This window comes from Lithobates pipiens, unplaced genomic scaffold (assembly GCF_037356315.1).
Source record: "Lithobates pipiens isolate NorthernLeopardFrog02 unplaced genomic scaffold, aLitPip1_a1.2 Scaffold_13, whole genome shotgun sequence".
Lineage (NCBI taxonomy): Eukaryota > Metazoa > Chordata > Amphibia > Anura > Ranidae > Lithobates > Lithobates pipiens.
In genome coordinates, this window is record NW_027507718.1 from 20,748,686 (window position 1) to 20,773,860 (window position 25,175).

Sequence of the window (25,175 nt, forward strand, 5' to 3'; positions counted from 1 at the left end):
TATTTCCATTGAAGCCTGCAGAGAATCGCACCTGCCATCATTGCATCGTTGGTGCAATGAAGAGACTTTGTTTTCCCCCGGCCAACATGGCTGCAGTAAGTGCGGTTGAACTACAGAGCAGTGAGGGAGGAATGAGGGTTATTGGCTGGTGTGCTCTTGCACATGCATCAGGATCGGAGTCTTCAGTTAAATCTGTTTCAAAATTCGGCACCACCCAACCGTTATCAATACTCTTTTGGAGAGATGGTGTTTCCTTGGTTGGAACAGGCAGCATATATGTAATCTCTCTGCAGTTCTGATTTCATATGAAACTGTTTCTGTAAGCCTACATGGTTTGAGTTACTGACTTTGGACGGGCATACATATTAGTTAGACTTGTACACAGCGGAAAATTTTGTTTAGTTTTGGTTCGTTGTCATTCATAAAATACATAATTTCGTTCTGTTATACTTATGTTACGTTAATAAGTTTTCGGATAATTTGTTATTTTTGTAGAGTGTTCGTATTAGTGTTTTTTTTTTTTTATTCATTCGGATGCATCTGAATGTCAAAAAGATGCAAAATTTGGTCGAATTTCAATTCGTTACGAAACGAGTTGCACAAGCCTACATATTGGCAAGTTAGGCTGGCTATACATTATGCAATTTTCTATTCTTGAGCCAGTGTTTATGGAGGAATCCCCTCTGCCTACCTATTGTATTCTGACAGCGGGAGGTTTGCCCACCATCAGATTGCAATGATCAGTGTTTCCGGCTATAGCCAATGGCAGTGATCGTTCGATAAAACCCAACAGGCTGGTTGTATGGAAGTCAACTAATAAACTTCAATACAACCAGCCTGCCCCATATGGATCGTTATTCGACCAGTAACTACTGAACCAGGCAAATGTTATTCCCCTATAGCTGGATAAGACTGAATATGGATCTAGTATCTGAGCTCCTGTCTGTGCCTCGAAAAATAACTAATTAGGTCAGCATGACGGCCAGATTACTAGTATTTTCAGGGCTTGTCATTGAATGTATAAACTTTGTTATGCTCATTAGTGCTTCATTTTGAAGACTAAATGTGCTTGTTTTTTTTTTTTTTTTTTTTTTTTTAAAGATCACAATATTCTGTGTTTTAAATAGTTTGCAAATACGTCTGCTTGTAAGAGTAAACAATTTAATGAAAAGGTTGCTTATTCAAAGTGTACATTAGTGTTTAGTACTTCAATATACAGTATATGTTTGTATATAAAGTGTGTGTGTGTGTGTGTGTGTGTACACATTCATGAATATACAATAAAATGCTGCGTTTCTGTGCAGCGATTTATCTGTAACAATTTTAATGCTGGTCTATAAATTTGCCTTTATTGAATTCAGAATTATTCATGGCAGTGGTGGAAGTGCTAAGAGTCATTGATCTAGACCAGTCTTTCTCAACCTTTTCAGAGGAACCCTTGAAATAGTTCTCCGGTCATCCCTGCTAAAAATGAGAAATCTACAACTCATGATACATTAGTGTGATGGTCAGTGGGAAGAATGGTCCTTACACTTGTGGTCATTGGGAAGAATTACCTCCTTACAGATAGCTAAAAAGATCAATGGTGTCCGTGGGAACTTGACTGAGAGGCAGAAATTGTCCAATGCTGAAGGAACCCCTAGCAACCTCCTGGAGGAACCCTGGTTGAGATCCACTGTTCTAGACAGAATACGGTGCAAAAAGCAAACGTGTGCTGATTTACTGACATTTACAAAGCATTGGTCATAATTGAAGATTTCTGAAATGCTTTGGTGATTGTGGAATGCAGATGGTGGTTTTAGATCTTTGTCCTTTACATAACCTAACCTATTTAGGACCTGAGTGCAGCAAGTTTTTTGTAAACAGTTTAGCAGGATGCAGGTCCAAGATGATATGCCTGCTTCACACTGTAGATCAGGTTTGGGTAGTATGCCCAACATGATCGCAGAGATGTAATCGTGTAGAATAGCCAGGCCTATGTAACCTTGTAGTGTAGGGAATACAATTTAAACAAAATGCACAAGAACTACACACTTATGCCCCATACACACTGTTGGATTTTCCGACGGAAAATGTGCGATCAGATCATGTTGTCGGAAAATCCGACCGTTTGTGGGCTCCATCGGACTTTTTCCGTTGGATTTTCCAATGCACAAAGTTTGAGAGCAGGATCTAAAATTTTCCGATGACAAAATCCGATCGCATGTAGACCATTCCGACGGACAAGGTGTCACACATGCTCAGGAGAAAGCCATTGGCTATTGCCCTCTTTATAGTCCCGACGTACGTGTTTGACATCGCCTCGTTCAGAATGATCTGATTTTCCGACAACTTTGTGCGACCATGTGTATGCAACACAAGTTTCGGACAAAATTCGTCAGAAAAAAATCTGACGGATTTTGTGGTCCAGGTGTCTGACCGTGTGTATGGCGCATTAGAATTTTTAGGATAAGGGTCCATTTAAAATGTGTGCTGTGGTAATGTGCAACTTGTTGCAGCTCACTCGTAGAAATGCTTGAGCAGAATTTTAATGGCAATAGTTAAAACCAGCTAGTAAATCATTACGTATTTTTACATTTTTTTTATTATTGAAAATGTGTGTGTAATATATAATGTGCTCGCTCTCTCATATATACAGCCATACCCTTTTTTAAGTACACAATGGGGTTTATTTACTAAAGCTGGAAAGTGCAAAATTAGGCTCACTTCTACATAGAAACCAATGAGCTTCTAACACCAGATTGTTCAATTAAGCTTTGGTAATAAAACCTGGAAGCTTTCTATGCAATGAGCCTGATTTTGCACTTTCCAGCTTTAGTAAATAAACCCCGTTGTGTACTTTAATGTGGGGTATGCCTGTATATATAATAGCCCTGTACTGTGAATCAATATATAGGTGTGTACCCTGTCTTCATGTCAAAAATGAGCAGGCTGTAACTAGGGCACCTGCATCATTGAATATGTATATAGTTTTGCATTTCTTTGTGAAAAAAAGATGTTTGCCAAGGTATCAAGCTGGAGTACATATCCTCATTCCTCTCTGAATTTGTTAATGACAATAGAAACTCAAACATACGTGTTTACAACTCTATGCAAATTATACAAATCAAGCATATAGGACACTAAAATAAAACATGTAAATATGAGCCCTTATCCTTAAAATTCATAAAGGCTGTCTCCAGCTGTATTTATACATGCCTGTTTACAGCAAATATGTTAGTTTGCACTTCTGGATGTATAGGCTATTGTTGGCAGGCTGAATGGAGTCACTTGTGTATAGCAGGCTCCCCCCCCCACTAGTAGTTGGAGGGAAAAAAAACACCTTACAGGTCTCAGCATCCACACAAGCAATGTGCATGCAGGGATCTCCTCTGCTGTGCTATTGTATTCTGACAGCAGGGACTTAAACCCCCCTTTCAGAACACACTGATCAGTGCTGTAGCAATTGGCTGCATGTGCTGATTGAATGCAATTTTATTTTCCTGTGAGGGCATTCAAAAGATGCAGGTTGTTAGAAAGGCTTCTGTTGAACAGAGAGAGAGAGGTACACATTTTTTTTTCTTTAACAATTAGTCTTCTCTAATATTTTTTGTAGGCTGCCTGGAATGATTGTGTGGTTTATTTTTCAGCAGTGATGCCTAATTAGTAGCAGTTTAGTGGTGATGTTTGCACTAATGTACGTGTTGGCTCTTATGATCCAAACTTGCACGATAGGTGGTAATTCATTGCAGTACTAATGAGAGCGAAATGACTTCTAAAATCTGGAGCAATAATGGCAACCCGTAGTGGTGCTTGTGCTAAATTGGACATGAGTGCCATCCTTTTTTCACCTTTGGGAACATTTTACATGTTCCACCCGATTTTTAGGGTAGAACGTGTAATATGTTCTCAGTGCTGCTGAGGAGAAGGTCTCTTTACTAACTGCCACTGTTTGAAAATAGCTCTGTGCGTCTGAATAAACTACAAGCCCAACGGCTGTCAGCTTATAGCTCTCAATGTGGTAGTTTCATTGAGTCCTCCTCCTATACAGGCAAGCCGATACATTATGTGCAGGAAACCTGCATGGCACCAGCGATCTGATCGCTGATGCAATTTTTTCCAGGCTCCTATTACTACACAAAAAAAAAAAATATATAATAATTTAGCATTTATTAAAAAAAAAAAAATCGAACTTCTCCTTTAAAGATGAATAGGCTGTGCATGCAAAGTTGCACTTATCTACCCCAGTGCTTAGTAAATGTGATGAAGGTTCACTTTGTAAAGAGTACTGAGTACTGCTGCAATCCAACTGTCAGTGAGATTTATGTAGTGCAACTTGGATGCTATTTGGATGCAACTTTGAAATGGTTTGCATATTCTGTGGGGCCAAAATAGTGCTGGAATTGTAGTAGTAGTGGTAAAGTAGTGCAGGAACCCTTTGCAAAATTGTAACGTATTGAGTTGCATTGATGTGAACAGGCACGGTTGAAAACAATGTGATTTCAATTGTCACGGGATTCAGTGTGACTCAAGTCATATCTGAAAGCGCATGGTGTGAAAAGAGCCTTAATCACGTGCAAGAAAAATGGAGGGGGGGGGGGGGAGCAGCATTTTTGCCCGCACATGGATGGAATGATGGAAATCAGCAGAGCTTCACCTTGTTCACTAAGCTCTGGGGAAAATGAGTGCAACTGCACTTGCAGAGTACACAGTCTATTTGCCTTTAGGAAATAAACCCCATTGTGACAGGTGGGACTGGACATTGTGCGTTGCCATAGATGTGGAGAAAAATTGTGACAAAGTCTTATGTTTGAAGAAGAAAACTGATATCACAATTGTGTAGTCCTGTCATAATAGTCTATGGTTCCTTTCACACGGGTGGTCTGCCTGGCGGACCCTGCTTTGCTCAGCGGGGGATTGATTTGCTGAGCAGGCAGGTGACCTGTCAGAGCCCCGCTCTCCTCTATGGGGAGACCGGATGAAAACCGAGCGCTTGTCTATTTTCATCTGATCCGCCAGACGTATAGAAAATAGGGTCACCGCTGGCATCCGCCGCTCCATAGGAGTGAATAGAGCGAACGTCCGATCAGGTCTGCCTGAAAAACTGACAGGTGGAAAGCCCTTACAGTCTAGCTTTTTAGGGCAGGTGGAAGACACTGGTTCCTTCCCTGCCTTCTCCTGTAAAACCATTGAGAGCTTGAAAGCTGCTGCGTCTGGATGCAGGCACACCAAGTGGTACTAAGCTTTAGAGCAGTGTGTGCCCAGGGAAAAAAATGCCTGGATTGCGGACTGCTTGCAGTCCAGGTGTTTGTTCCTGGGCACTATTCTGACCTAAATTTTAGTACCAGTTGATATAATTTTCATTCTGAACGGTGCATCACACTGGGCCGCATGTGATTTGCACAAGAACACGCAGCACGTTCATGTGCGATGCGTAGTGTGAACTGGCAAGCAGTCCTCTTCCACCCAGGTAACCGCAGTAGGAAAATAGTGGATTCTTGCTGAATGAATGATGGGGTTATGCGATCAGCCGCTGCTGTTCTTATGTGGGTACACACAGAGCTGCTTTTTAGGGTCGGGTGCGAGAGCCTGGATATGGCTGATCTGTGTATTCTGACCGCAGGGGAGTCTTCCTGCTGTCAGAATATAGTGCAGTGGGAAGGAATCTGTTCAGGTTTTTGTTTTTTGTTCAGCCCACTGGCAGAAGGAAAAAAACAGAACCATAGAAGGCTTGCTTGTGGCTGTCTTGAGCCTTTAAGGTGGACCCAAACTGGCAGGCTGTTTATTGCAAATGAGACATGCAATGTCTCTTCTGCAATTTAAATAAACTTGGTTGTTTTGCATTCACAGCTGAGTTTACCAGTATGCCAGGATGAAAAACTCCTGCACTGGCCAATCAAGACAGCAGAACATTAGCTCTAGGGTGTAGATGCCAGCTTCAGCAAGGGACCTCACTGGCATCAAATTGGTGGCGTAGAGGTGAGCAGTTCTGACTTTAGTTCATGCACACAGACCTAGGCATTAGCCTGGCATAAATCTGCTGCTTTTGCTGCCCAGGAAGCTGCACGTGCCACATACACAGAAGTGAATGGTTATACATAGTTGTACTCTTGTAAACTTGAATTACAGGCTGTAAGCGGGAAAGCGAAAGGAGATTTACACTATGCATAAAAATTGCCTAATATAGACTATGTGCATGAGCCCCTAAAGTGACAGCCTCTAGTAAACACAAGCAGCTAGCAAATATGCTGTGAATGGTGATGGCTACGAGTAAAAACTGCTGCAGTGAACACTAATGCAGGAAATGGGTGGTGATTGGCAGTGCATCCCTGTCTGATCTATTGCACTCACAACTGGGGTTTTAATATAGAACTAAAAATAAAAGCCGTATTTATGTTGGAAACATTATTTAGAACTGCTTACTATGTTAATTTCAGACTTGTGACATGTCTTGTTTGTCAGCTGAATTCGGTTTCCTTGAGGGCTCTGCCTTGTTGCATCAAAGATTATCTTTATGATAGGCAGTATTTTGACAGAATTTCAAAAAAATTTTTTTGTGTGTTTAACAACTTTGCTGTTTTGGATCTTCCAGCATTATACTCGAAAAAATTAAATAGTGTTTGTCTAAGGGATGGGGGCCAGTGATTCTAAGGGCCGGTTCACACTGCGAGCCGCGGCGAGGCGTCTCCGACTTCCTCGCCGCGACTTGCAGGGGGGGTCAGCGGCGACTTGCAGAGGACTTCTGCATAGAAGTCAATGCAAGTCGCCCCCGAAGTCGCCCCGAAGTAGTACAGGAACCTTTTTTCTGAGTCGGAGCGACTCGAGTCGCTCCTCTCAGAACGGTTCCATTGTACTCAATGGGGACGACTTGCGGGAGCGAGGCGAGGCGAGCCGTGTCGCCTCGCCTCGCGCCGCAGTAAAGATTTTAAAAAAATGTTTTAATGCACCACATACTAGCACACATTTTTTAGTTTTAGGCATAATGTACATGGGACATTTTACAACCTCTTCTGAGCAATTTAACTTGACAGACAGTAATGGACGTTTAAAAACAGCAGTTTTGCCGCTTTTACATGGTGCGTTTTTTTTGGTTTAGAAGCGTTTTTTTAATTTATTTTTTTTTAAACCCAAAATTACGGCTGTAAACTAAATGCGAGTTACCGTGTTTACAAGCTGTTACACACATTTAGGCTTTTTCAAATGCCTCTGAAAATCCGTCCTAAACGCGGTTTTTATTTAATAATTTTTTTTTTATTTGCTTTCCAAAAAATGCTTCTAAACTCAACTGCCTAGAAACGACTATAAATGACCCTGTGTACATGTACTGATAAGATAACAGAGGAGAGTTCAGAGGCAGCTGAAAACTCACCCAGCTGCTTCTAAGGCTCCATGCACACTGAGCTTAATAAAAAAAAAAAAAAGTATGTTCTCTTTTGGAGTAAAAAGCACTCATATAGAGCATTTTTTTTTTTTTTGTACAAAGTTTAGATGAGTTTAGGAGAGTTTTTTTTTTTTTACATGTTATTTATTTTCTTCTGCCAGTGAGTTGCAAACAGAAACATGAATGAGAAGGGTTGTTTTTTTCTTTTCTTTTTTTTTTTTTTTTTTCCCCTGTCCTCTAAAAACGATCTCAAAATATGCCTAATATAAAAATCAGTGCCCTGATTAAAATACAGTGCCACCAATCGGTGCCCATTAGTGAAGTCAGTCAGTGCTGGCATATTGGTGCGCCTCTTTGGGTGAAGAAAATGATAAAAATTTCACGTGTAACATGACCGTGCAATTGTCGTTCAAATTGTGACGGCGCTGAAAGCTGAAAATTTTGGCCTGGGCAGGAAGGGGGTGAAATTGGTTAAAGAGGAAGTAAACCCTTTCAAACCACTTTGACCTACAGGTAAGCCTAGATTAAGGCTTACCTGTAGGTCCAAGCAATATCTCCTAAACCTATATGGTTTATTAGATATTTGCCCGAAAATGGGCACTGTCTACGGCGCATGCGCCGTAGACAGCGTCGCGCAGGCGCACTAAATGTGGCAAGTCCAAGAATGGATTTGCCTAATTTGTCGACTCCCGTGCGCATGCGCGGGAGTGACGTCATCGCGGCTTCGCCGAATGGCAGCGGCGGAGCTGCGAGACGCGACTCCCGTGCGCATGCGCGGGAGTGACGTCATTCGTCGGAGCTGCGAGACGCCACCAGCAAGATGGATGCGGCGGACTACAGGGGACAGCGGCGACTTCGCTGGCTCCTCTGTCAGGTAAGTGACACATAATGGGCTACTATGCGATGCATAGTAGTCCATTATGCTTTACCTTTGCAGGGAAAAAAAGAGGAAGTAAACCCATCAGGGTTTACTTCCTCTTTAAGGCTCCTGGTACACACCATTATAAAATCATCCATTTCACAGCAATCCCGGAACAGAGGAAGGAAATGATGTCCCGAAATCCTCGTACGACAAAGGCTTTTTTTGTTTGTGTCTGATCATGCGCAGTCTTTCATTTCTGATTTTCCTCCATACAAAAATGGTACACGCCGCCCGAAAGATGCTGCTTGCAGGATTTTCTCTAACGTCCTGCAAGTGCACCACTCCAGTGTGAAAACACTCAGGCTCTCGCACTGGGGGTGCTGGGGAGGCGTTTTTCAAGGGCGCTTTACATGCTCTATTTTTAGCCCAAAAGCTCTTTAAAACGCCCCCGAAAAGACTTTTTGCAGCACTTTTCTGAAGAGCCTGATTTATTAGATTTCGTATGCATGCCTATCCCCAAAGTAATTCAAACTATTGGAATAAAAGTTTGTGGACACCTGATATACGCAGAGATGTGTGGTTTTTGGCCATCAAATTGCAAAGCCATAGGCATTAAAAGGAGTTGTCGCCCCAATTGTGGTTATAGCAGCTTCCTCTCATCTGCAAAGCCTTTACATAGGATGTTGGGAGTGTGTCTCTGGGAATATGTGCCCATTCAGCTAAGAAAAAGCATTTATGAGATCAAGTACTTGTGTTGCACTATAAGACTTGGCTCTCCACTGGCATTCCAGTTCACCCCAGAAGTGTTCAGTAGGGTTGAAGTCTGCGTTCTGTGCAAGTCTGCCAACTTCCTCCTCACTAAACTTATCATACTGTGTCTCTTTATGGAGCCGGCTTTTTTTCACAGGGGCACAGTCATGTTGGAATTGAAGAGGGCCCAACCCACAACATTCTATGCTGTAGTGTACTCTTCCTTGAAATAACCCAAATTCAATCATTTGGAGGGGGGGTCACATATTTTTGTCTGTATAGTGTACCTTAAAGAGGAACTGCAGTCTGCTCACATAATTTGTAATAAAAACATCTTTGCCATTCTGAAGCTTCCCTCCAACCACTTTGCATATTATTTTATATATACTGTGATTCTGTACTTGCCAATTATGCTGCAGAAATCTCCCTCCACTGAGTCTGGCTGTATCCATTTTAACTGTGGGCAGCTGAAGCTGCTGCCTGTTCACTTCCTAGATTTACACAGACACACAGGCAAACCTCCAGCTCTGCAGCTTTCATTGGCCCTCTTATGACTCGCCTCCCCCCATCCCCTCCCTTCCAGGCAAACTCATGAGAGCGAGGGAGCTGTACATGTCATAAGCTTAGAGCAGTGATGGAAAACCTTAGCACCCCAGATGTTTTGGAACTACATTTCCCATGATACTTATGCACTCTGCAGTGTAGTGGAGCACCATAGGGAATTTAGTCCTAAAACATCCGGGGTGCCAAGGTTCGCCATCACTGGCCTTTTTACCAGGCAAGAAACAGGAAGTGGGCTGTATAAGGTAATTCTTGGCAGAAAAAAAAATGTTTTACTATCCAGTTAAAACGACAAGGGCAGAAGATGTAATAGATGGAAAGAGGACAATATGACCGAATGTCCACTTTAAGTAGTTTTCAGGGTTATTCTTGCTATAAGATTTGGCATTATCTCCTCTGAACTGCATTTTGCTGGAAGCTATGATGCCTTTGTGGTGCAGTGGTAATGAGGCCTTGGATAGGGACAGGTGGAAATCTACCAGCAAGTCATTTACAGTATAATTTGTCTTCTGTTCAGAAAAAAACTTCCATGCTCATTATGCAAATAGAGTAAAAGGGGAAAAAAAACTCTAAACTTGAGATTTTTGTACACAGTGGGGGTTATTTACGAAAGGTAACTCCACTTTTGCACTAAAAGTGCACTTGGAAGGGCAGTCGTTCTAAATCCTAAGGGGTAGATCTGAAATGAGGGGAAGCTCTGCTGATTTTATCATCCAATCATGTGCAGGCTAAAATGCTGTTTTTTATTTTCCCTGCATGTCCCCCTCGTATCTACAGCGACTGCACTTTCAGTGCAAAGTGGATTTTCCTTTGGTAAATAAACCCCAATGTCACTAATCCCAGATTGAACATTGTAGGGGATGGCTGTTTGGTATCGTAGCCAGTGTTTCAGTGCACATAGTAAGACAGGTCAAACTATTACATGTATTTTTGTCCAATCAGCAGCTGAATAATAAACAATAGTCAGAATTCTTATGGTTAAACTAAAGGCAAAATTGGCTACTTGTTTTCCCATTTTAGTTTACAGTTTTAGATCGGGCTACTTCTGATCCTTTACAATTTTAGGTCTGTAAAAATGCATCTGGACAGACTCATAAAGCGGAACTCCATCCAAAAGGGGAACCTCTGCCACATTTTGGCCCTTTTTGGGGGGGGGAGGGGGGGTGTGAGTGTGTACCTGATTTTGACACGTACCCGCTCCCACTTCAGATTAACTGATCGGAGATCTACAACATTTCCGGCCCCTCCTCCATCCCCCCTGCTGCCTTCTGGAACACACACACAGGTCCCAGAAGACTGAGGGACCATTCAGAAAGTGCAGCGTGACTCGTGCCTACCGGTTTCCTTTACTTCTTTCTTTCTTACCCGCTGGCGTTCCTCTTTGAGACCCCTTTCAATGCTTCATCTGCAGGTCCATGTGAAAGCCCAAGTGCTTTCACACTTGGGTGCTGCACTGGCAGGACATTAAAAAAAAGAAAAAGTCCTGCAAGCGGTATCTTTGGGGTTCTTTAAGAGCAGTGTATATAGCGGTGACATCAATGGGCAGCGCCCCTGGCAGCGGCATTTTGCAAGCGCTTTTGACCCTTTATTTGGCTGCTAGCGGGAGTTCAGCAGTATTACAGCGGTGCTAAAATTGGCGGCACTTTACCGCTATCGCCCCCCCACCCCAGTGTGAAAGCGCTCTACCAGATGTAAGGGGGGGTTGCACAGAAAACCGGAAGAAAAATTTCTGTACAAGGCATGTTTGTTCGATTTTTTTTATTTTTTTATTTTTTTTTTATAGTGTGTACACAAGTTTTGACATCAGATTCAGACTTTGCAAATTAAAATTTCTGAAAGGTTAAAAGCGCCCCTGCTAGCGGCCGAAAAGCGCCTCTAAAACGACAGTAAAGCACCACTAAATCTAGTTGCGCTTTACTGCTAACGCGGCCCATGCTGTCAGTGTGAAAGGGCTCTAAGAAGGCAGATGTAAATGGACACAAGTCCATTTACATCTATTTGCCTGCTCATAGATGTACATGGAGCTTCTGATCAGGTTGGCCTGAACAAATGCTGGACGAACTTGATCGGAAAGCTTGTGTGTATTGCTCTTATTTGTCAGTTGTAGGTAATGTTGGCAGTTTTTGTAAATGTTTAGCATGGCGAGGCCAGAAGTAAAATGCGCGGTTTTGTCTTCTGTTTTGTGTGTGTGCGCATTAGTGCTGTCCAAGAGATTTACTATAAGGTGTTTTCTGCGCACACACATGCTTTTAAAATGTTTTGTTTTATTTTGTGAAAAATGTTCTTTTGACATTTGTTGCTTTGATTTAGCAAAAAGTGAAGTTCATTTATTTACTGAAAATTAAAATTTCAGACTTGTAATTTTTTTGTACATTTTAGTGCAACTATTACACATTTTTCTTTTTTGCGTATGATGAAGTTTTGAGAACTCTACAGCAGTTTATTTGTATCTCTAAATCCAGCAAGCCCTATGTAACACAGAATTTAAACCCGTTACATAATTCTAATCATGATTTAAAAATCTAGTCTAGATTAATTCCTAGAAGTCAGTAGCATTTAGCATTAAATTCATCAGTGAAGCAGAGAATACTGACAATTTACGTTTCATTCTGTTAAAACGTCCCTATCAGTTTGTTGTATAGCTGTTGATTATATAGTGATACTATATAGGGGACTATTGACAAGTGATAAGTGCACATTTACAGGACATTTTATCTAATTGCTTCAAACTATTTTTAAGGTTGCATTTCTAAAATGCAGAGGGCACTGCAGGTAACACTCTCGGGGGCCCTTGTTGCTCGATGCAATACCAAGCTGAAATGGGCCCAGTCCACATCAATGCTTTGCCATGGGGTGCCCTAAAGAGGGGTTTAAAGGCTTTTAAATGCAGCGCAATACACTGCAAGGAGTTAGTGGATGTCACAGCACACTGTAATGCACATTGAAGGAAGAAAAATAATGTATTTGTGCTGGCACATAAAAAAGAAAAATAAATCGCTGCAATGCATTAAATGTTGGATGTTCTTGCATGTCAACTAAAGTGCATTAAGCATTTATCAACCCGAGCTAAATCTGAGGAATCTGATTTAAATCCATCTTTAGGTGGATGCACAGGTGAACTGTCCCCCCGCTGCTGTGGCTGGTCGATGCAGTTTGGGGTAGAGTAAAGAGGGATTAGAACACCATTTTTTTACTGCTGTCTGTCCCCCCATTAGGGAGATTCACCTTCTCCATTTGTCCTGTTCACTATTTGAAAGTAAAAGAAAATCCCCAATTTTGGGCTGTTGTCAGAACACTAATGGAGGGGAAATCCTCTGGGGACACTAGTTTTGGTGACAAACCAGGATTCCCTCACTTTGGAAGGATTCTTTTCTTACTTCCTGTTTTGGCTATGGGACAGGAAGTGAAGGGAAATCTCTCAAATGGGATACATATGGCAATAAAAATTTTTGGGGGGGGGGGGGGGGTTGCCTTTTCGTTACAATTTAAAGTGGTTCTGAAGGTAGGTTTATTACCTTAATGCATTCTATGCATTAACCCCTTGCTGACCAGCACACAAGGATATGTTGGCACAATGGCGCGGCTGGGCAGTTGGGCGTACAGGTACTTCCCCTTTAAATTGCGGGCATGTGCCCGCCACCCCCCGTGCACTCCATGAGCCTGCCTGCGGGTCCCGCAAACTCGATATTTGCCAGTATCCTGCGATCGTGTCACTGGGCGGCAGTACGGGGAGAACAAGGAATTTCCCTGTTCTGCCTAGTTACATGACAGAAATCTACTGCTCCTTGTCATGGAGCAGTAATCTGTCATGTTCTAGTGAGACAATCCCCCCCCCCCCCCCCCTACAGTTAGAATCACGCCCTCAGACACACTTAGCCCCTTGATCGCCTCCTAGTGTTTAACCCCTTCCCTGCTAGTGTCATTTACACAGTGCATTTCTATAGCACTGATCGCTGTATAAATGACAATGGTCCCAAAATGGTGTCAGAAGTGTCCGATGCGTCCGCCACAATGCCACAGTCACGATAAAATTGCAGATCACCCCCATTACTAATAAAAATGCCATAAATCTATCCTCTTTTTTTGCACACACCAATCATATATGCTTATTGCAAAAAAAATATATATATTTTTTTAACCAAAAATATGTAGAAGAATACATTATTGGCCTAAACTGAGAAAGAAATTAGTTTTTTTATATGTTTTTGGGGATATTTATTATAGTAAAAAGTAAAAAAAAAAAATTGCATTTTTTTTTTTTCCAAAATTGCTGCTCTTTTTTTGTTTATAGCGCAAAAAAATAAAAACTGCAGAGATGATGAAATACCACCAAAAGAAAACTCTATTTGTGGGGAAAAAAAGGATGTCAGTTTTGTTTGGGTGCAATGTCGCACAACCATGCAAGTTTCAGTTAAAATGACGCAGTGCCGTATCGCAAAAAGTGCTCTGGTCAGGAAGGGGGTAAATCATTCCGGGGCTGAAGTGGTTAAGGTAAAAGAAACCTTTAGGTGCAGCTCCCCCTCAGCCCTCCCTTATACTTTGAGCCTCATCTCGATCCAGCAATGTGCATGAGAGTAGCTGCACTCCTTCCAGGTCTCTCTCCCCATTGGCTCCCGCTGCTGTCAGTCACAGCCAGTGAGCGAGTGGTGGGAGGGCTGAGCCACGCTGTGTGTGTGAATGGAAAATGTTCATTCACAGGAGCATGGCTTGAGAGCAACAGGCATGCTATTGTACTCGGCAGGAGCGAGGAGCCATGGTTGCTGGCGGTGACACAAAAAAGGATAGGGGCTGCTCTGCATAAAACAAATGCACAGAGAAGGCAAGTATTACATGTTTGTTAATTTTTATAAAAAAAGAAATAACCTTTAGAATCGCTTTAAGTCAATATGTGCTCAGGGTGGAATGGTCAGAACTTCTTGCTTTCCATGCATCTGTCCCTGGTAACGTACTGATTTTCAGAGGTGTAAATTGTGACGAAATCCACCCACCTCTTCACCTAGGTCAGTGATGGCGAACCTTGGCACCCCAGATGTTTTGGAACTACATTTCCCATGGTGCTCCGTTACACTGCAGAGGTGATGAGCATCATGAGAAATGTAGTTCCAAAACATCTGGGGTGCCAAGGTTCCCCATCACTGACCTAGGCCAATACGAGGAAGCCTTTTTTTTTTTTCAATAATAAAGATACAAGGTGGAGAAGCATTCAGGCCAACATGATTTTGGTGTCCGAACTGCTGTGGAACACAGTGATACTCTTATGTGGCTGATGCTACTACAGTATATTACAGCACACTTAGCAGCTGCATCAATTAATAATAGAAATAGTTTGTTTGGGCCCGCTTGGAAAAATGAACTATTTAAAGTTGGAGTAAATCTGGAGTTCTACTTTAAGCCTTGAGATGCCTACCTCCTCGAAATTTATCCCAGGATGTACAAATCTAAACCCATGCCCACGTTCAGCAACCTGGTGATCTGGCAACTCCTTATAAGATCTTTATTTTCTCTGGCAGACAGCCTGCTGTATATCACTGGCTCTCCTAGCCACCAAAACACATAAAATCTGCCTTGAGAGGCTGAATGGAATTGGTGATGTACCAAGTGTCAGGCTTCAGGAAGCAGACCAACCTCACAGCACAAGGAACACTTCTTCTGGAATCTGCCTGTAATACATGTAGCTTTGATTAAGATAAATTGAGTGGACTTTGAGTTTAACAAATGCGGCCGTGTATGCTGAGTAATGATAACAGCTCACTGAGATTTTTCTTTAGCATAAATGAATACGGACCGTTCTTTTGGGGTGTAAATTGAAGTTGGTGATATAAAGCAGTGTCTTCCAATTCTGTTAGAAAAAAGATCTAGTCTATGGTAAAGCCAATATGTAGTATGTTCTAGAGCTGCACAATTCTGGCTAAAATAAGAATCACAATTTTGTTTGCTTAGAAGATAGATCACGATTCTCATGGCTTAACATCATCTTTTACATTAAAACAAAAAAAAATTTGCTAACTTTACCGTTTTCGTGTTTTTTTTTTTTTTTTTTTTTATTGGAGTGTATTTTTTTCCCAAACAATTGCATTTGAAAGACTGCTGGCCAAAGACAGTGTGACATAAAATATTGCAGCAATTGCCATTTTATTCCCTAAGGTCTCTGCTAAAATTATACATATATATAATGTTTGGGGGTTCCAAGTAATTTTCTAGTAAAAAAATATTGATTTTAACTTAAAGAAGTGTCAGAAAAAAATTTAGACTTTAAGTGGTTAAACTTCCTGCATTTACACCAGTTGAAAGCTTGGCAGACGGCCCAGATTATTCCTTTACACAAGTAGTTCTTTCCCTTTGATCTAAGTTAGTTACAATGTTTCAAGTTCTAAATTTGGCAGATTGCCCAGGATGCTTTCTTTTGACAGCTGAGTGAGCAGATAATCTCTACACTTGTTTATATGAAAGAATCGCCTACTCTCAGCGGGAGAGATCGTCAGAGGGGGTGAATTGAGATCGCTTTTTTTTAACGATTAATCGTGCAGCTCTAAGATGCTCCCCCTTATTTCATGTACACATTGCTATCCGTATGTTTTTGTTGCAACTTTCATCTAATTTGTGTATACGTTTTAAGAAAAGTCCTTTGTATGCGATGAACACTATTTTAGGGCCTTTTCACATGGGCAAGGTCCATTCAATCTCATCTGAGGATTCTAGGCTGGACCTCCGTCTTTCTGGATCAGTGTAATAGATGTCACGTTTGCACTTGGATTTGCTCACCTCCAGTCCAGACAGTAATGACAAACTTTTTGTGTCCGGTATACTTGACCTAAACAAACGTGGAGGTGGGCAAATATAGGCAAAAGCCAATCTGCTTACATCTGCCCATCCATAGGGATGTATTGCTTTCTCTTTTGAGCTGTGTAATTGTGGGTCATAAGTCAACAGACGGACCGCCCTTGGCAAAGGCCCTAACTTAACTCTGATCTGTATTTCCTGTGGGCACAGGTCCTACATTTTGGAACATTAATTCTTCCACACAATGCACCTAACAACTTTGTGGTTGTCAACCCTTACATATACGCAGTGAAGGGACTATCCTCAGGTGATTAACAAATCCTCCTACATAAGTTGTATCTGTTTATCTGCAGTCCTCTTTTCTCTTCTCTACATCTGTTCAAAGTGCTGAATTTATAAGCTTGTCAGTTCAGAAAGGCAGAGAGCTGAAGTTACCCTGCAGAACTCGGTGGGGAGAGCTCTGAGAGCGTCACACAGCACATAGAAAAAGAGCTGAGGTTGTCAATCAACTGGATGTCCCTCAGTGTCACCATTTTTCTCTTGGTGTCAGGAAAACGTGTCAGAAATGAATTATTCTTGCTGTTGGCAGAGGAAGGAGGCAGCAAACGGAAATTACACTCTCAATTGAGACAAGTACACACGATGGGGGAAATGCTTTGTTCATATTTTAATATCTGATATTTACAACCACTTTAAAGGAGACCGGGATAAAAAGCTTTTTACTGATTTGCTACTGCCTTTCCTCTCTCACCTAGTGAACTTCAAGCTAGAAAGTCAAGCTGTGTGTTGTATTGGTGAATCCCTAGAGAGGAAATATTATATTTTGGCTTTGGCTTGCATGTTGTAGCTTTGAACCAGAGATAGTGCGGTGTTTACAGACAGTTGCTAGTAAATGGCTCTGTCAGATACACAATAGAACGTTGGCATCAATTTAGCGGCTTAGTGACAATCTGCAGGTGGAGTTGTAAAGTATGCATGTGGATAAATAAACATCTCTTCAGATTTAAAAGCTTCTTTCAAATTTTTCAGGTATATGGAAAAAGTTGTTTATGGAATATGATGTGCCTTGGCTACTTCATTCTGACACATTGATAACTGCTATGTGCAGGCCTACTTGAAAGGCTTTTCATGTTGGCACACAATTGACTTACTGGATACTTTTTCATCCTCTGTGAAAGAAAACCTGAAAGCGGTGACAATAGGATGATCACACAATGTCTTCCTACCTACACCACAGTAGATTTAATTACATCTACTTTTATTTTTTTTTTATCTTAAAGCCTTTTATTTTGTGTGTTTTTTTTTTTTTTTTTTTTTATATATGGCCTCATTTACACACACTATTTTTACAGCTGCTTTTAGCAGCTTCAGACCACTTTCAGATCGGGCCATTTTGCTGGCTTAGGACCATACCACTTTTGCTTTTTTACTAGTAATGGCAGCGATCAGCGTTTTTTTTTTTTTTTTTTTTTTTTTTTTTTTTTCTGACTGCAACATTATGGCGGACACATCGGACATTTTTGACACATTTTTGGGACCATTGTCATTTATACAGCAATCAGTGCTATACAAATGCACTGATTCCTGTGTAAATGCCACTGGCAGTGAAGGAGTTAGCCAGGGGGTGGCAGTGAAGGGGGTAAGTGTGTCCTAGGGGCGTGTTACTAACTGTGGGGGATTGGGCTGTGTGTTAGTGAACACTGATCTCTGCTCCAATCACATGGGGCAGAGATCAGTGTCACTTGTTGCTAGGCAGAACAGGGAGATGCTGTTTACATTGGCATCTCCCCGTTCAGCCTCCCCATGAGACAATCGCGGGTATCCCCACGGCGATCAAGTCTGTGGGACCCGCGACCGGACTCATGGGGGGTCCTGACCGACATGCGCCGCCGGAGGCATGCACGCGATGGCAGGGCAGAAAATACAAATGAACATACCTGTACGCCAATTTGCCTGCCTGTGCCATTCTGCCGATGTACATCGTTGTGCGCCGGTTGAAGTGGTTAACAAACGCTACTCCATGTTTATTATATGTGTCCATGCACACACAGGCTTTTAGGAGCTGTAAGAGGCATAGGTGTTTTTCAAGCTGTAAAAAAAAAAACCCCCAGGGCCAGCACGTTCTGAGGACCAGCGTTACAGCTGTAAAAATGTCTGATGCTGCTTAATGCTGGATACAGCTGCGTTTAGCGTCGTCAAGTGTGTTTTTTTTTTTTTTTTTTACTTGAATAGAAGTCGCACCACGTCAGCCATCACATCAATAGACTGGTAAGCTGCAATATAGTATTTTTTTTGTTTTGTTTTGGGTCTAATATTGCTTTGAGAACAAAACCTTTTTTTTTTCCCTTTGCTTTAACCGCTTGTTGACTGGCTCCTGTACTTTTTTACATTGGCAGAATGGCATGAATGGACAAAGTAATGTACCTCTACATTACTTTGAATTTCTATCCGTGCACGCACGCGCCTTCCACGCGCGCCTGCCATGAGCTCCGTTACCGCGCCCGTGATGTCCACGGGGATACCTGCGATCGTGTCAGAGTTGAAGAACGGGGAGATGCCGATGTAAACGCAGCATCTCCCTGTTCTGCCTAGTGACAGGACAGTGATCGTCTGCTCCCTGTCATCGAGAGCAGCAATCAGTGTCATGTCACTGCTAGCCCATCCCCCAGACAGTTAGAATCACTCCCCAGGACACACTTAACCCCTCCCCCGCCCACTAGTGGTTAACCCCTTCACTGCCAGTGTCATTTTTACAGTAATCAATGCAATTTTTTAGCATTGATCGCTGTGTTAATGCCAATGTTCCCAAAAATGTCAAAATTGTGTCCGCCATAATGTCAGTCACGATAAAAATCACTGATTGCCGCCGTTACTGATAATAAAAAAAAAAAAAAAAAAATGCCATAAATCTATCCCCTATTTTGTAGACGCTGTAACTTTTGTGCAATTCAATCGACACTTATTGAGTCCCCCCCCCCCAAAAAAAAGTCGAAGAATACGTATAGGCCTAAACTGAGGAAAATAATTTTTTTTATATATTTTTTGGGGTATATTCTAGCGAAAAAAAAAAAAAAAAAAAAAAGCATTATTTTTTAATTGTTTATAGCTCAAACACAAAACGCAGAGGTGATCAGATACCACCAAAAGAAAGCTCTATTTGTGGGGAGCCATGCCGCACGACCACGCAATTGTCAGTTAAAGACGCAGTGCCGAAACTCAAAAAGTGCGCTGGTGTTTGGCCAGCAAAATGGTCCGGGACTTAAGTGGTTAAATAAGTGGAGAAAAACTGAGACATGCCAGATTTAAATGCTATATTTGTTATTTTTGGGGAGCTTTTCCCTCACCTACTATTTATGTGTTAAAATGGTCATCAGAAAGTGAAGGATATCTTCATACCGGGGGAAAAAGGACAGCCATCAAAACTTTCCATGTAAAAAAAAAAAAAAAAAAAAAAAGGTGTGTATCCCGGTTCAGACACAGATGGGGGAACAAATTCTCAACAGATTGCTGCCCACTCTGTGAGCACTAAACATGCGTATAAGAGAACTCGCTCCATATAACGTGTTGCCAAAAATAATTCCATAGGAGTCCATAAAAGCTCAATAGTGGTTAGCACTTCTGTCTGGCAGCACTAGCATCGATGGTTCAAATCCCAACCATGGCTCTGCCTGCCTGGAGTTTGCATGTCCTCCCTGTGCCTGCGTGGGTTTCCTCCCACACTGCCAAGACATGCTGGTAGGTTAATTGGCTCCTGCCTAAATTAGCCCTAGTATGTATATGAATGAGTTGGGGACCTTAGAATGTATATGTAAGCTCCTTAAGGGCAAGGCCTGATGTATAATATGTAAAGTGCTGTGTAAAATTGACAGCACTACATAAGTACCTGTAATGAATACAAGTTTGCCTTAAAATCCCATCTTCCTTGGTTTTTCTTTTTGTAAAGAGTAAAATTATGTCTGCGTAAGGGTCCTTTCACACGGGGCGGATCAGTTCTGATCCGCCCCGTGGATATCCGTTTGCTCAGCGGGGATCACTCCGCCGATCCCCGCTGAGCAGGGAGATGACGGCTCCGTCTCTGCACACTGCGCAGGGACGGACCTGTCACAGCGCCGCTCTCCCCTATGGGAGATCGGATGACGACGGACCGCAGTGCCCGTCGTCATCCGATCCGCAGACGGATGGAAAAAAAGCTTTTTCCTCCGTTACACTTTTTCGGATCGGAGCGGGTCGGATGTCAGTGGACATGTCACCGCTGACATCCGACGCTCCATAGAGCTCTATGGAGCACCCGTTCAGGTCCGCCTGAAAAACTGACAGGCGGGCCTGAACGGGACGTCAGTGTGAAAGAGGCCTAAGAATTTCGGCCTGTAATTATGACCTTAAAGTGATTTTAAAGGCTCAGGGGGCACCCAAGCCAAGTCAGAGCTCTGTGTATCCATTCAGACACAGAGCCAGGGCCCCGCCCTCTCTCCCCGATTTGGCTGTCAAAGTAAGTCAGCCAATGGCGCAGCTGCTCTGTCAGCCAATTGGGAGGAGTGTCCTGGATCATGGACATCACTGGAGAGAGAAGGGGCTCAGGTAGGTAATTAGGGAGGTGCTGGGGAGGCTGCTACACACAGGTCTTTTTTTTTTTTTTTTTTTAATCTTAGTGCATATAATGCCTTTACAACTCCTTTAATGTTTTGAAACATTCCATGGGATTTTTTGAGTCAAGATAAATCTGTCTCCTAATTTGTCTCGCTGCTCCTGTTTTGCACTGTCTTGTAACAAAGTCATTGGCCCCAGAAGTGTCTGCTCTTGTCTGCAATGAAATTACACACTTTTTTTTATAGACACAATCATCAGAACATAACAATTAAGCACATTGGTATAAAATGTGACTAATACAGTTCTATCCCATATGGAAATGCTACTGTAGCAACCGTAATCACACTCCTAGGTATAGGTATCCTATTCAAAAGAAAAATCTACCATATATATGTGAAATGTACACTTTAGAAGTTCAAGTAGTTTTATATTTTGTAATATTTTGGTTAGACCAATACCCTGATGTGATGGTTGTAAAGCTGTTTTCTTTTTTTTTTCTTCTTCTTTTTTTTCTTTTTTCTTTTTTTTTTATTTCTAATATTTATTGGATCTAAAACCATGCATAATATTAACTAGCTTCTAGATGGAAACAAATAATCATTTGGCTTTGGTTCACCATGTAAAGCTGAACTCCAGTCTAACCTTCAGTCTTGCATAGTTGTAGAAGCTCCTTCTCCGTACTGAAATTGCTTATCCTGATTACACTACACGCTCAAGACCGACAACCACCGATCAAGGCATTTATTTTGATGTTTCCATTACTTACATCTGGGCTGAGGGCTATTGGGAGGAGAACTCTGAGGTGTGGAAAAGGGAGAACACACTATACAGCCACCCAGGTTCCTAGTATAAAAAAAGCTGGCTTCACAGGGGCCCGCCTTGGCCCATAGCCATCTGTAAAAAACAGAATAGAAGAACACACCATACCAGGTTCCTAGTATGCCTGAAAGTCTTCAGCTTTGTTTGCTCCCAAGCCACACTATTCCAACATGTTTCAGGTGCTCATGGGTTGATTAAGTGGGTGAAACGCATTAGTGGGGGTATTGCTTGGGAGGAAGCTGAATCTGAAACCTTTTAGACATACTAGAAACCTGGGCAGTTGCCCGGTGTGTACTTCTATTCTCCTTTCTATTCTGTTTTCTACAGGTGGCTATCGGGCAAGACGGGCCCTTGTGAAGCACTTCGGTAGAGTTTGGATTACTGGGTTGATCTTGATGGAGCTTATAGCGACACTTTTGGCTTAAGGCCCGATTCACACCTATGCATTTTAATGCTTTTTGCTGATTTGCACTACAGAATGTGTTCCATAGGAAACCACGTTTAAATGGACTGTAGTGCAAATCTGTAAAATGGAAAAGGCACTAAAAATGCATAGGTGTTACTGTGAATCAGGCCTTGGCAGGTCTCGGGGTGCTGTGATGTATTCAGGACTGCTGGCCTCGCCTGCTACGTGATCTACATTCCATTGTAGAGAAGCACAGAGACCCGTTGATGACATCACCGATTGGAGGGGGGGGGGGGGCTAAAAATCAGGCAATGCAAAATATAAGCAAGTAAAATTACTTCTTTGTTTAAATGGAGATGAAGTAGTTAAAACCTAAGAGGTGTTTTTTTGTTTTGTTTTTTCTGTCTGTCTCATTGGGTAGATTTCCTGTCCCAAAAACAACAAAAATAGAGGGGAGATTTTTAAAACGGGAAAAAAAAATCTCCCCTCGGACAGTTGTCACACAACAAATTGTCCCCATTAGAAGCTTTTCCCTTTATTCCTGTTTCAGCAACAGCCATAAAAATTTGGATCACTTCCTGTCTCAAGGACTATGGTCACCAGAACACACAACTGACAGGTTTAACCCTCATTTAATTTAAAAATCTATTACAAAGTTGAGAATTTAGCTATACTTTTAAAGTGCTACTAAACACACTGATTAATTTACATTGTCCATATGATTTCTGTATGCAAATGATGGCGCTGTAATTATAAAAAAAAATAAAAAATAGATTATGCAATTTTCTTTCCTTTCACCATGGATGGAAGGAAAGAATATCAATCGATTTACTCCCTCATTCATTGTTGGAGGATTGCCCCCCCCCCCCCCCCCCCGTGCTACTGTATTCTGCCAGCAGGGAAGGCTCCACAGCGGCAGAACACAATGATTAGGGTTGGCTGCTATAACCGGCGGCACTAAACTTTCAGGGAAAACTGACAGGCTGGTTGCACACAAGCCCACGATTAAATATCTTGAAATCAATCATACATGGATCGAAAATTCGGACAGTCTCTGCTGAACCATACAAATTTCTATCCGTGTATGGCCAGCTTAAGTGTTTTTGCACATGGGTAGCATCTATTCCGATCAGCAAAGATGTAATGACACTTATGACATCTGTGCTTGTTCATTTTTCTCCTCCCATCACAAAATACAATGCTTAATGGATCCATGTTGGATCTATTGGCAGGTGGATTGAAACAGAAGTGTCTGTTGTGCTTGGGTCCAATAAACTGTAAAAGGGGTGCAAAAAACGTATCCATTTTTTTCAGACATAAATGGATGTGAATGAACACATGTCTATTGTCATCCGCCTGCCCATAGACTAACACTGAACCCCTGTATAGATCTTCCTGAAAAACTGAAAGGAGGATCTGGTAAGAACCCCTCCTGTGTGAAAGGACCCTAAGGCTAGCTGAAGGTTTGCCACAACACCCCCTCTCCCACACTGCTGTCCAAATGGGCAGAAAATGGCCACTTTGACAGATAATACTTTTTCTCTGTCCAAGCTCTTGTGCAGAACGGTTTTAGCTGTAGTATGGGGAGAATGCAAGCTGGTGACGGCAGTGTGATGCACTGAGCAAAGTTCTGGTCTGAGGGAGTTACTTGACACGTACCACCCACCTAAATATTTTTGCTTACCAGTATACTCCTTCATGGAAACTGTATTCCCCGATGGAGTGGCACCTCAGCAGGATAATACAACCTGCACACTGCAAAAATGGCTCATGAATGGTTTGCGGAAAATGAGTTCAAGGTTGGCCTGGCCTCCAAATTCTCCAGATCTCCGTCCAAGTGACCATCTGTTGGATGTGCTGGAAAAGTAGGTCTTGGTCCATTAAGGCCCCATCTCACAACTTACAGAACTTACTGGAGCTGCTACTACTACGACAACTTGGTGCCAGATACCACAGCATTCCTTCAGAAGTCAAACTCAACTAATTTATCCCAGCAGGCATGTTAAGCTGGTGTTTTTTGTGCCAAATGTGGACCTCACTCCTGCTTTGCAGCCCTTTGGCTGCTTTATTTAAATCGGGTGAGGTCAACGGTAAAGGTGGCACAACCTTGCATAATTTTGCAGCTCAATAGCTCAATTTCTTTTATGGGATAAAATATATGCTGCAATTATTATTATTCTGCGGCGATCTTTTGGCGGAAGTGGGAGAAAATGCCTGTATTATATAGGTTTCTGCTCCCCCCCCCCCCTGAAAGGTGCCAAATGTGACACTGGAGGGGGGGGAGGATAAGCGGACATTCCATTTTTGGGTGGAACTCCGCTTTAAGCACTGGCTGTCTGCCCTATAGCAGCTGTACTGCTACAGGACACCAGCTGTGTGCCGGATCACATGTATGTATGTGTATATATAATAATAATAATCTCTCTATCAATCCCGCAGTTCCGGGTAGGGGGCACGAATGCGCTGTTGGCGAGTTGCTTACACTGTGATTACAAACAGTGGAAGCTCTCCGGCGAGTGCTGGGTACTCTATCCGCTGGGACCCATCGTTCGTCAGGCAGAGACACGGAACTGCGATATAAACAAGGCTGATCCCAGTTTTGACAGTTCGCTCCTGATGTTATCCCCTTCCCAGCCTAGTACAGAGAGCATATTTTTTAGCACTGATCTCTGTATTGGTGTCGCTGGTTCCCAAAAGTGTCATCCCCTGTCAAAACAACAGCTCAGTGGGGGAGATCTCTGTATGTACTTCGCACAGTGAGTACAATGGCTCTGGCCTGTTGCTTTAATGCTATTGACAAGCTGTATCATATGTCATTATTTTAACTTTACACACAGTTCCTCTTTAACTGTATATTTAGGATGCAGAATATTTTTGTATTATCTTATGTTTAAGCAAAAAGATTGTCTTTTGTTTTTGAATAGAATGCTTCACAATTGTGATTATTTTTATATATAAAAGTGTACGGTGTAACTTTCAAATCTGTAGATTAGGGTTATGTATTGACATATATAAAATCTTAAAATACAAGCAACTTCTGCAGTGGATAA

The 25,175-nt window shown here is 42.2% G+C and overlaps 1 protein-coding gene across 1 annotated transcript in view; it reads left to right on the top strand.

Moving 5' to 3' along the window:
• The window catches only part of LOC143973964 (guanine nucleotide-binding protein subunit alpha-14), a 175,183-nt gene that overhangs the window by 42,266 nt on the left and 107,742 nt on the right, over positions 1-25,175 (top strand). The window lies entirely within an intron of this gene.